Source organism: Manis javanica, chromosome 6, assembly GCF_040802235.1.
Source record: "Manis javanica isolate MJ-LG chromosome 6, MJ_LKY, whole genome shotgun sequence".
In the NCBI taxonomy this organism is placed as follows: Eukaryota; Metazoa; Chordata; class Mammalia; order Pholidota; family Manidae; genus Manis; species Manis javanica.
Window position 1 is genome coordinate 39,512,386 of NC_133161.1, and position 12,559 is coordinate 39,524,944.

At 42.4% G+C, this 12,559-nt stretch overlaps 1 long non-coding RNA gene across 2 annotated transcripts in view; it reads left to right on the top strand.

Annotated features, from left to right (window-relative positions):
• The window catches only part of LOC118974154 (uncharacterized), a 29,262-nt gene extending 19,462 nt beyond the window's left edge, over positions 1–9,800 (top strand). For both annotated transcript variants that reach the window (XR_012132193.1, XR_012132192.1), the window contains one exon: positions 9,712–9,800. This is a non-coding gene — a long non-coding RNA (uncharacterized lncRNA). The remainder of the gene's footprint in view (positions 1–9,711) is intronic.
• Positions 9,801–12,559: the final 2,759 nt, after the last annotated feature.

A 12,559-nucleotide genomic window follows, 5' to 3' on the forward strand; every position in this document is an offset into this window, starting at 1 on the left:
TTTCCTAAAAAGAAAATTATCTGGTTTCTGTTGTTGAAGATAAATCTCAGGGCCTCAGGTACCTAGGAGCCCAATCCCCCAGTGGTGACCTGGCAACAAAGGTCAGGATCTACAAAGCTGAGGCCCCAGTGCTTCATTCACTCATTCATTCAATAAGCTCGAGGCGAGCCAATTACATACCATGCATTATGGTAATTGTTATTGTCTGCACTCTCAGGAGTTTACAACCTTTTACAGTGGTTTTCAGATTGACTTGTACCCTGGAATCACCAGAGCTTTAAAAAATACTGCTACTTGAATGCCAGCCCCAGAGATTGTGATTTCATCAGTCTGGGGTGTGGATATGTGGAGCTATGAAATGTCCCCAGGTGATTCTAAATGTGCAAACAAGTCTGAGAACCACTGGTCTGGGGGTTAGGGGATAGGTGAATAAGCAGGGAAATATTAGAAAGGGTTCAAACACTTGATGGGCTGGAACTAGATGAGACTCTCAGCCCAGGCTTGAAGACCCTGAGAGCCTTCCCTGAGGAGGCAGCTGAGACCTGAGGGATCCTGCAAACTGGCCAGGTGATAACATTGGGAATATGGGACAGCAGGGTCTTCTGAGCAAAAAGAAGCATAAATGTCATAATAAAATGCTGTGAAGAGAGCGGGCCCAGTATGTTGGAGAACAGAAAATATCCTTACAGCCAAGGAGAGACAGGAGGTGATAAAGATTGAGCTGCAAGAGGTGAGCAAAGATCAAAACACAAAAATTGAGGTTTTCAGATGTAATTTTGAAGGCAAATGGAGACACATTTATGAGGCATGCAGCAGTAGAATGCAAGGGTCAGCTGTGTTAGAGACAAAGCCCTCTTTCAGCTGCCACTCATCAGAATGACTGCATGGCCACACCTACAAGTAGGGCCAGCCTGGTAACAGTGTGGTTCATGCGGATTGCTGATTGTGTTAATGATTCAGCCTTTCATCTTAAAATCTCATCTGTACCTAGTTCTGGTATTTCATGTGTTGATAGGCTTCTTTTTCTCCCCAGGAGATCAAAGCAGCTGCATCATTTCATTAACCTTCCCTCAGCACCACTGGAGAAGATGGTGAGGTAAATTATATTAGTGAAAATTTTAAACACTTGAAGTTTGAAAGACTTGCCAAAAAGTCAGTACGATAAGCTGAGAAAATGCCAGGTTCTGGGGCTGGCTTTTCCTCTGATTCTTAGGCTCCAATTTATCTCTAAGATGATACTGTGGAAAGGAACAGGTCAGCTTTGAGCACTTCCGCAGAGAGGGGCAATGCTGAGCTTCAAGCTAACGTGCACGTAGAAAAAAATCAGAGGGGAATGAAATTGCTTTTTGCTCAGGAAACTCTTCCAATTTCAGTTCCAGGGCAATAGTTAATTCATGAACTGAGCTGTGAGAGAAATGAATACACTGCTTCCCGGAGGAATAGGGATCTGGCCAACTCTCCAACAGCTAATACGGGTTTGAGGCTATTTTACATTTGTCCTCATGTGGGAGAAACTAGATATTACTTATCTAAACCTAAAACACTTTGAATTGGTTTTGACCTAGTAGATTTTTCCTAATTCAGACACCACACGTTGAGGTTGGCCTGTTTATTCCGTTTTGAATCAATGCCAGTAACTGTAGGCCCAGATCTGATTTTCTGCTGCTTTTACCTGAAGTTCCTTCTTACTTGATCTCCTAAAATAGAGGGTTCGAGCTTTCTTTATACCTTTAAGTTCCAGCTCTGAGCTCAGCCCCTTGCCTGAATTCAGACAAAGAAGTCAAAATATAGATTAAACCAGTGCTTTTCAAGCTGTAATTTACCCCCAGATCACCTGGGGATCCACGGAAGTGCAGACCCCACATTCTGCATTTCTGACAAGCTCCCCGCTGGTGTCCATGTTGCAGGTTCATGAACCACACTTTTTCTCTTTATGTTTGGAAGCTCTGAGGAGATCTCTCCTCAAAACCGTCTTTGCCATCAGTCTGCTTCAGTTTCTATCATTAGAGAATCATGTGAGTCTTGAAGGCTTTTGCGCTTCCAGCATCTGCTTGTTAAAGCCTTTCCCTGGAGGATTAATATTTGATGCTCCCTCTCAGCTAACAGTATCAGGGATTAGGTTTCAGTTGGTTGAAATACAAACCCGAATGGAATAAATAAGGACTGTGGGTATTGAAGAGACAAAGGCAGCCAGAAACAAAGAAAGGGACTTACTGATGATACAAACCTCCCCAATGAAAAGGAAACAAACAAAAGTGAAGCCATTCTTCTTGTCCTCACAGGAGCTGCAAACCAGAGAACGTTACCTAGAACACTCTGGAGAGTCACACACAGCCTTGGAGGTCAATCCCACTCTGTCCAAGGATTAGGGTTGGGGACAAATTCTGTGACCTTCTGCATTAGTTTCCTAATCTGTAGAGTGGAAGTGACCACATCTGCCCCATCCACCCTGAGTTATTGTGAGGCTTAAATGAGATCTTTAAACTCAGATATTGCCAAGCACTTAGTATGGTAACCCTAATAGTCACTCAAAATATAATCAAATGTAACTAATTGTGCCAGCAAATTTGCAAAGTTCAGATTAGTAGAGGACTCAAGAAGGACTTCAGGAATTCAGGCTTCAGTGGGAGGTGAAGGGAATGCAGTTTATTCCACAATTTGCCCTCTTACATATCGTTCCATTTCATCTCTTAGTCTTGGATGATCTCTTCCTCTACCCCTTTCTTTAATGACTGGTCCCGTCTAATTTACTTGCAGTTTCCCCCTAGGGAAATGTCATATTCAAGAGGAGAAACACCCCCAGGAGTCATTATGGATCTATCTTGGTATACCTTATGTCCCGTCATCCCATCATGTCAAATGCACAAATCCCTTAGGAGAAAATAGACCAAGGGAAAGATTGATTATAGCCTGATTTCTTCATTTTTTTCCCCAAACTTGAAATGCTCACTCTTGTCCTTTTCGTCCTTATCCAAGGTGATACTGCCAATCTTTCCCTCAGTTGTAGCTGCCCAAAGAATTATTGGAGAAACTGAGTTGAATGTGATGTTTCAGGTGTGTTCTTTTCTAACAATAGGTCTAAACAGGACAACCTGAAATTTCCAGGGAGCTCAGCATCTCAAAACCACTCATCCTCAGGATGGGAACTTCTCATGGGAAATAAGGTGTTAGGGACACACTGGCAGGGGCACAGGGAGGCCCGGAGAGGGGGTCCTGCTTCTTCCTGCTAGAACTCAAATGACCCCAAGCCAAGAATCAGATGCAAAATTGCCAACATATACTTTGTTTCCTAACAAATGATGTCTCAATTTAGACTATGATGATTTTTCTAAAATCCCATTTAATATGTTTTGTTCTATATGGGCTAGCAGATGGGGGCTGCAGAGCAGAACAGCTGTACAGTATAAGTCACTTTGTAGGGTGACAGGATCCATGTATCTGAGAGGAGTAGCAAGCTGTTAAAAAAAATAAAAGAAAATCAGGTCAACACCTAGGTATTTTGAAGGGGAAAAACAGTAATTTGAAAATCTAGGGGTTCATCTGATTGTTTTTTTGAGATAGGAAATGAAGTATTGAGATACTGCTTAGATAGGACACCACCTTACCAATTCTTTCAACCACTCTGGGCCTTGGTTTCCTCATCCAGAAAATGAGCCTGTTTTGGGTCAGAGGTGACAGATTTCACTTTATGTGAAACTCTAACCTGTGGCAGTGGCTACTATGAAGACAGGCCTGATGAATCTGCAGCTCTAGCTAGACTGGTGTCACAACAGATATAATACCTGTCACAGGTCTAGTACAATCAGTTACAGCCATTCTAACACCTGCAACCATCTGAATCAGATGGTCTCTGAAATCCCCTGAGTTATTCATTCTAATGTACTCACCACAGGATAAAGGGCACAGAGGAGCTGTAAAAGATTAGATTGGGGAGCCCAAGAGAGAGAAGACTAACCTAGAGATCACTAGGGATGGTAGCTTTGGCTAAAAGAAGTCCTGAAGTTTGGCTTGCCTTGCCATAAACACCACCTGCAAATCCAAGCCCAGGCAATATGTATGACACAGAGACAAAAAAAAGTATTTTTTTAAACAACAAAGATATAGGTTCTCCTAGTTTCTTGACTCTCTTGGTACTTGTAATGGGTTGAATGGTGGTCCCCCAAAGATTTGTCCATTTCCTAATGCCCAGAATCTGTGAATATTACCTTACTTCAAAAAAAAGGTCTGCATAAGTAATTAAGCTCAAGACCTTGAGATGGGCTTATCCTGAATTTCATCCTGGATCACATCCTAGATTAACCCTAAATCCAAAGTCAAGCATCCTTATAAGAGCCAGGAGAGAAGGCATATGACCAGGAGAAGAGGTGGTGACCACAGAGGCAGAGGATGGAGTGATACAGTCAAGGAGGCCAAGTTCTCCCAGCCACCAGTGGCTAAACAAGGCAAGGCAGGGCTGTCCCGTAGCCTCCAGCACTGTGAGAGAGTAACTTTGCACTGTTGTAAGCCACCAAGTTTGGGGTTATCTTTAGAACAGCCCCAGGAAACTAATGCAGCTCCCGACAGCAGTAACAGTGGCTCAGGCTGGCCGGAGATCAGGGCAGCGGCTTTGCGCAGCTGGCATCGCTCCAGAGCTTCATCACTCCTTCCTGCCTCCCATGCCCTTCAGGCTCCTTGTTTTACACAAGATCATTTCCGCAGCCCCCGACAAGGAGACCCTGCCTGTATTCCTGGGCCTCTCCACTCTGGTCACCACCTTGGCCCTCAAATGACCTCACTCAGGCCAGCCTTGACCTTGGCCAAGTTCTGTAGTTGAACTCAGCTACCAGTCTCGTCATTTATCAACATTCTCTTCAAACTGAATCCTCGTGGCCATGTTGGAGAACATACTCTCAAGCTAGACTTCCTCGTTTTTACTACCCCCAAATGACAGCTCACAACTGCACCTAAAAATATTGTGGAAGCTCTGCCAACGTTTGGCAGCTCGGTAGTGGTTCAAGAGAAGAACTCAGAAGTGAGTGAGCTCCCTTTAATAGTGTTTAGTAAGGAAACTTTCCTCTCCAATTTGCAATAAATAGTGGACAAAGGGGCCATTTCTAAAATTTCATCTCTATGGCCTCAGAATTTCAATCTACAGGAACAGTATTTCACATAAGAACAAAGGGACCAAACTTTGGATTTCTTTTGATGCTATTGTCTCTGCCCTCCCATTTTCTAATCATGTGTATTATTTGCTCATATTGAGGAATCTGAGCTTCCCCACATAGCAACTCTTTCCCCCAAACTCAGACTATGCACTCTCTACCTCTTCTTCTTAGTTCATCCCATAGCACTTCTTTACACTGAGACCCTGCTAGGAAAAACAGCAAGCTGTTTCTGTCCCCACCAGCCTGCTCTTTATCCACCAAAAGCCCAGTCTCATTCTCCTTGACGTGATGGCTCTGTGTGGCATTTTAGGCTCTGGTACCTCACACTGCACCCCCTCTGCGGCCTCAGCTCTGGCTCCTGCCCTCCACCTGCCCATCACTTGTTCATCTCACCATGCTCTTCTGTATCTGTAAACACCTGGCTTTTGACAGAAATGCAGGTTACAAATATTGCCTCTGACTTCCTTAGGCAAGCTTCAGTCTTCCTGACTGTTCCCACCAGTTTACCCAACCCTATTGTAAGTGGGACCTGGACCCTGGGAAGTGTGCCTGGTCATCCGGACAAATGCTCCAAGCTATCCCCACAATCTCAGCACCCGAGGCAAAGGCCTCACTTCCCATCATAATATCTCTCAGAAGTTCACCTGAGAGAGGAGTCATAGTGCTTGTGAATGACTGATTAGACAGAAAAGGCTCTCCCCTTGGGACTAGAAGCCTAACAGGCCCAGGCATTCCCTTCCCCTGAGGTGTGTTCCTCATGGTCCCTGTAGGCCAAAACATGGGGACCATCTGTACCTCCTCAAAAATAAGTCATTTCAACAAACATTGGTCAGAGTATTCATTTGCTTGGGCTGCCATAAACTGTCATGAAGCGGGTGGCTTAAAACCAAAAAGGCATTGTGTTATTGTTCTGGAGCCTCAGAAGTGTGGAATCAAGGGCTGCTCCCCACTGAGGGGCAATGTGTCCCATGTCTGTCTCCTGGCTCCTGCTGGCTGCTGGCATTCCTCAGCTTCCAGGGAGCACTCTCCCTGTGTCTTCATGTCGTATTCCTTCCGTGCCTACCTGTCTGTGCATCTGTAGTTCCCCGTTTTATAAGGTCACCAGTCATACTGGGTCAGGAATCACTTTAGTGACCTTATCTATTTTGATCATCTGGAAATACCCTATTTCCAAATAAGGTCATTTTCTCAGGACCTGGGGGCTAGGACTCCAACATCTTCTGGGGGGACATAATTCAACCCATAACACTTAGGTCCAGTGTATTCTTACTTATGTTAAGGGTGCATTCATAAAGACCTCATTTAAAGATTTTGTTAATTTTTCTTAAAGAAAAATAATAGTTGAATGCAAAGTGGAGGAACTATTATCTCAAAATGTATTTATCCACAAACATAACATGTTTATCCTTTAATATTTCTTTTTTTTCTTCCCAACATTTTCTCTAATACTTTCCTTTGGGAACTCACTGAATTCACTGCTTGGCCTGTCTCAGTGGTTATTCAGCTTGTGCAATGGCATCTTACGTAACTTCCACTGCATACTTACAGATTTTCAGATCTGATTTTTAGCACCCCTTCAAACAGTGGGACTTAATGAAATCTTGGATGATTTCATTATGTGGTACAAGAAGTTTTAAATGTTTAAGTAGCAATGAATATTAAAATAACAGCCCAAAAGTGACTGAAATCCCTTGTGGTGATTCTAGTGCAGGTACACATGACAGTGACCCACAGCCCACTGACCAAGGAAGCAGGGTGTTTTCATCAAGCAGCTGAAGTGACACTGTCGTCTGGCAGTAGCATGGACAGGATATATGTAATTCATATGGGTCCATGCCTTGAAGTTGTATGATTTTTTTTTTTTAGTGTGAGGAATTTTTGTTGTGGTGGTTTTTTTTCAAATTTGGGTAACCAGTGAGACTTAATTGATATTTTCAGGTCACACTGTCTTAAATTCACATAGTTCAAATCTGCCTTAAGTGTCACTGGCCTATGTAAGAAGTGCCTTCCCGGCAGGAGGAAGACCGACAGCATAACTACTCACAGGAAGCATGGCTCGTGGAAGTTACATGTCTGGTTACTGAGGCCAGCCTGGGGTACATTGGGAATAAATGGGTGTTAGATATGTCTCTGGTCATCCATCTTTAAATTATTTATTCCCTGGTCCTCCCTGCCTAACTATGAAGTTTTCTAACAAAAGAAACATTACTTTTATTATGTGTTCTTCTGTCCTCCCCTGCCCCCAGCCACCAAAATAGACCTTGGCATCAATGCTAAGTTCCTAAAGCAAAATGGCCTAAAGGCAGCATGAGCCAGTAATGCTCAGCAGTCACGCTATGGGCGGCCACGTACTGGGAGTCCTGAGACTTAGCTTTTAGTCTTGGCTCTGCCACCAAGTTATACTTCCTGGAACAATTTGTTTAACTTCTCTGGGCTTCCATTTCACCATAGCGAATGGTTTTGTATGGTTTTGTTTGGTAAAGTGAGGTAATGCTAATGACAGCACAGGAGATACACGGATATCCTCTTGTAGAGACAAGCACAGGTCAACTGAAGGGGATCTCACATCACGCGTCCTCTCCTCTCCTCACTAAGCCCGTGGTTGTCCCGAGTGTCCAGGAGTGCTGTGAGCCGCAGAGAGCCCTCTGGGCTGCTCCCACCAGTTTTCCCAACTGTCTCAGTATGAATGGCCTCCCCCACCCAATGCTACCCCGATTTTAGTCTGTGCCTTCATCTAGCCCCAGTGGGGAAGAAAAGGCTATCTTGGCAGTGTTGTGCTGACCCTGAATTTGACTGCCTGGTAGGTTGTGGACAGACCAGCCCTTGGGCTCCTGGACAAAAGGGTGCTCGGTTGACACAGTGTCCTTATTTTCTGAACCAACATGCATGATGCGTTCCACAAGAGATTTGTAAATTTCCAAAGTAAAATAATCTGAAAAATATTAAAATAAAATCACGGTTAAGTCTCTAATTAAATGTCTTAATGAAAAAGGAACAAAATTACATTAGATGCATCTGTCTAATGAGATCCAGAATGAGACACATTCCCTTACTACACGTTCCCTTACTAGTGAGGAACAGGAATCCTCTCCTCGGCCCCCACCATCTTCTGTTGCTAATTCCACAATCCTTTCCTCTCTGTATGAAGGAAGAAATTAATTTTCAGCCTCACAGAAAAATATAAAAAAGGAAGAACGCATTTTTTCCTGGTCTTTAACAATTTTAATGTAAAAACATGTTCAAAGTGCAAAAGCTTGTTATATTCGCCCCATCTTCAGGAATGGGGATTCCCAGAAAGGTCTGGGAATTTTACTTTTTGGTTTCATGCTCAGCATCTGGATTGGTTTGTTTCCGTTGATTATTTCTCATTTTGGGAGGGGTGAGTGGAGAGATAAAGGCATTAGGTACTCTTGCCTGCCCCACCAGCACCAGCAACAACTGGGTGTCAGTAGGAGATAGTGGGAAATGAGCTGGGATTCCAACATCTGTGAGCCAGGCCGCCTTAGAGCAGATGTGGAAGTAGGAGTGGCAGGCAGAAGTCAGGAAGACAGCACCTTGCCTTTGCAAGGTGGGAGCAAATCACTTCTTGGGAAAATAAAATGGCTTCATAGGCATGAGTTTCATTCTATTCATTTTTTTCTGGAAACAGTGCTCAGAGAGAGTTGATGAAGAGGTCAGAATACACAGTTGTTTTAGAGCCATTCAGCAATTTTTTTCTCCACTCAACCAAGAAGCCATTAGAATTGCCAACAGTTGACATTGCCTGACAACTTGTCTACAGGGAAACCCAATTATCACAAAGAAACCTCTCTTGTCTCAGGTCAGTTTACTAGTCGACCAGCTTTCAGAGAAGAGAAGGAAGCCGATGTTTCTCATACTGACTTCAATGGGCCTCCAGCCCACCCCTCTGGCAGCAGAGATGGATCTAACTCTCACTCCTCAACAAGCCTTGTGGGTCTAGTCAGTGCTGCATCTCAGTTGTCTTTTTTTTAAAGAGAAATGATATTTTTCTGGTTTTGAAAATAACCAAGAGCTTCAGTGCTAACTCTCAAGGTGAACTTGTCTGACTGAAGCACGGCTGCAGACTATGACCTGCCAGCTTGAGTGACAGGCTGTTTACACTCATTAGGAGACTCTGAAAAGTGAAGGCCTCTGTGGATTTCTTGATCTTTCTGAATATTAGAAACAGAATGTTTTTTAAAAGGGCATGATTTAGGAGTCATCTACCTTATGTTTCCTAATCTGTGTATTTAAACTTCTGTGGAGTTTATCAATGAGAAGAGGCATTAGTGATAAATAATTAATAGTGGAAACCATAAAAGTACAGAATGTGTGGTTATTTAGAAGGAGAACAGTGCAGTGGTTAAGACACAGCCTCTGGAGCCAGCCTACATTTGAATGCTGGCTGTGTGACCTTGGACAAATGACTGTCTTTCTGAACCTATTTCCCCATCTGTAAAAAGGGCATGATTAAAGTACTTTTACACATGATTATTATAAGGACTAACTAGAATCTCTGGGGTTGAGATGGAGATTTAAAAAGGTATTTTGTGATTCCCATGTACAGCGAGGCTCCCCAGCCAGTGCACCCCCTGCCTATGGAATCTTGGCTGTTCCTCAGAGGATGCTGAAGTGTGGAAGAGGCTTGGATTTCAGACCAGACTGGCAGACTGAGAGCCTGGTAAGTGAATTCCTTCCACAAGCTTCCCTTCCACAGGCCCTGTGTGCAAGAAAGGGGTCCTCTCCACTCTAGATGTCTATTTCTTGTGCCACATAAAAAGCAAAGCCCTCCAGATGCCCCCACTGGCCCAAGGCACAGCCATGACCTCCTTCCCACTCACTGGTTGGGTAGCCCTGCTCAAAGTGACATCTCTGTGCTGTAGGGCCAAGGGCTGGGGAGGTCTGGTGGGATTCCTGGGAGGTGTGGCTACGCTAGCCGGGATTCCTGGGAGGTCTCTACACTAGACGCTTCCAGCAGCTTGTAGATGAGGTTCCTTTAGGACATCTACAAAGCAGCAGGAGGCCTTCTTTAACCGTGCAGGCCTCTGCAGTAAATAGGGGCTTCCTCATATCATAGTAATGAAAATAACATAAAATATAAAAATATACAAAAATTTTATTGAATCTGAAATCCAGTTGAATTATTAAGATATTTTCAACCTGACTTTTGTCAATGAAAGAAAAAGGAAGTGTTATTTGCTTCTTTAAATATCATTTTTGGATTGCTATTACATGACTTTAAAACATGTATGCCCAACTTGAGAGTAACGGTTTTTGTCAGGAATTTTAAGAGATTATTATTTAGAATCTTCACCAGAAATTGCATGTAACCATTTTGTGTGTACAACCTAATTTTTTAGAAAAGCATGAAAAGGAGGAAGTCTCAAGTTTATCTTTTTTGTTTGTTTTGTTTTTTTTGTTTTTACTTTTTTTTATTGACATACAATAAAAAAGTGTAGTTGATAGACAATATTATATTGATTTCAAGTATACATCACAGTGATTCAACAGTTATTGACATCATTAAACGCTCACTCACCCCAACACATGTAGTTATTTATGATTTGTCAACACTGACAGAGGTTGTTATTGACTACTGTTTTTTTTTTTTTTTTTTTTTGAGAGGGCATCTTTCATATTTATTGATCAAATGGTTGTTAACAACAATGAAATTCTGTATAGGGGACTTAATGCACAATCATTAATCAACCCCAAGCCTAATTCTCAACAGTCTCCAATTTTCTGAAGCATAACAAACAAGTTCTTACATGGTGAACAGTGCAAGGGCAGTCATATCACAGAAACTTTCAGTTTTGATCATGCATCATGAACTATAAACAATCAGGTCAAATATGATTATTTGTTTGATTTTTATACTTGATTTAAATGTGAATCGCACATTTCTCCCTTATTATTATTGTTATTATTAATAAAATGCTGAAGTGGTGGGTAGATGCAAGATAAAGGTAGAAAACATAATTTAGTGCTGTAAGAGGGCAAATGTAGATGATCAGGTGTCAAGTTTATCTTTTAAAAAATGTGAAAAGACTGTATGAAAGTTTCATACAAATTCATTTTCTTAATATATTTATGTAATATAAGAAAATAATGATTTTTTCATCAATACCCATGGAGATGCCCTATAGCTTACCCCAAAGTGATGAACAAATATTGTTTTCTGTGTGTGCCATGACAGGTCAGGAAGCATGGCCTTAAAGATAAACTTTTGTGTGAAACATATGGAAAAATGTTTATAGCAGCATTCTCTATAATAGTGAAACAAACAGGAAACCACCCAAAAGCCCATCATCAATAGAATGAATAAATGGCAGTGTGCTCATTCAATGAAATAACATGCAACAGGGGAAATCAATGAACTTCAGCAACATGTCAACATGAATGAATCTCAGAAGCTTCATATTGAGGAAAGAAAAAAAGAGACAGAATAAAACATATAAAGTTCAAAAAAAGGCAAAACCAAACAATAAATTCAGGGGAGAGGAGATTAGAACCATTCATTCATTCAGGTCTGCTCAGACCTCAGGGACTTGCTGCTTACTGTTTTTTCTGCCTAAAATACTCTTTCCCCAGAGAGCAATGTCATGTGTCCTTCACTGCAATTAGGTCTCTGCTCAAACACTACCTTATCTGTAAGGTCTTCCGAGACCAACTGATAAAAAATCATGCAAGGGAACATGGAGCATACACACTCACACACACATCCAAATATACACATGCACATACCACACACTGAAACATGTCATGTGCATATCTCTTACCCATCTTATTTGACTTCTGTTCATATCAACATAGACATATAGATTTACTTGTCTACTGCCTGCCCTCCCACCCCCAACCAAGAGGGCAAGAGCTTATTTTGCTCACTGCTGTCTCTCGGCTACTGAAGAAAGTGACTGGCACATACCAGGAGTTCAGTAAAAATCTATTGGATCCAAATGGGGGTTTACGTTGCACATTATCACAGCCCTCCAAATTCTAGTACAGGTACCAAATGTAGAGTCACCAACTTGGGTATGTAAAACTGAAACTTCATTTTGTTATATTTTATTTTGTTCTCAAACCCTAATTTCCACTGGTTGAAGAAATCTAAAACTTCCCATTTCAAGGTAAACCTTTCCCTTCTGGATTTTTCCTCAGGCTTTCCTTTGGGTAATTGGTAATGTAACATTTTATTCCAGTCACCATCTGGCCCTTGTATCTCTCTCTCTCTTTGGAGGGGAGCCTAGTTCCCGGGGCATGGGGCTTATAGTGCAACACGAGGGCCCCTTGCCTCCTCCGTATAGCCCTGTTGTGTGCTGACATCTATGACAGTGCTACTTGTCCTGTCGGATCTTTGTTCAGTTTTATTTCCTCCCTGCAGCCACCACTGAATGTTTGAAGTCTTCCTATGTTCT